Genomic DNA, 758 nt, shown 5'->3' on the forward strand with positions numbered 1-758 from the left:
TTTAACAACTTCACTCTCGGCCCATTGTTGGACAATGTGTGCGGTAAAGTGAGACCCATTGAATTCATTGTGGCTTAGGTAAGATGCCAAACCTTTTTCTAAGACATTTCCAGCGTTGTTCCCAGCAGCCTTTGAACAGGATTCTGCATGGGTTAAACCTGTGATTACCTCCACAGCTACAAGGACATAGCACTTTTCTTTTTACTTCCTAAAGAGACCAATAGGATCCATTTTCCAAGTCTCCCACAATTGTTTATGACCCCTTCTATGCAGATTTTCTTTAGTGGGAGAGGGGGTGGTGGTGTTCACAAGCAGATATAGGAGTTTTGCACACTGCTTTGCTAACAGGCCAGCCCCTACACTGAGCATCTTTATACAGGCCTCAGTAACCCCTTTTGCAATGAAGCCCTTCAAGCCACCTTCCCCATTCCTTTCCTTCCTCTTGCCTTAATGCTTCCCTTATTCCAATCCCGTTTATTCTGGAAAGCTCATCTACCCCACTGCTCCATTTTGCTGCCTCACTTTTGATGTTAGCCTGGTGGGGTGGAACCCACCCTACATAAAAGTGAGGCTTGGCGTGGGCTATTTCAAGTATTCCTTTCCACTGATCAGTTGGCCATACTGAGACATTGTTTATTTTCCAGTCCTTCATCTCCCAACATGATATCCATCCTGGACACCCTCAATGGACCACTTTTGGAGGCCAGTTCTCCACAGCATCCAATTCCTCTCTCGACTTACTGCACCTCTGACCTACA

Source organism: Chaetura pelagica, unplaced genomic scaffold, assembly GCF_000747805.2.
Source record: "Chaetura pelagica isolate M959 unplaced genomic scaffold, ChaPel_1.0 scaffold5, whole genome shotgun sequence".
In the NCBI taxonomy this organism is placed as follows: domain Eukaryota; kingdom Metazoa; phylum Chordata; class Aves; order Apodiformes; family Apodidae; genus Chaetura; species Chaetura pelagica.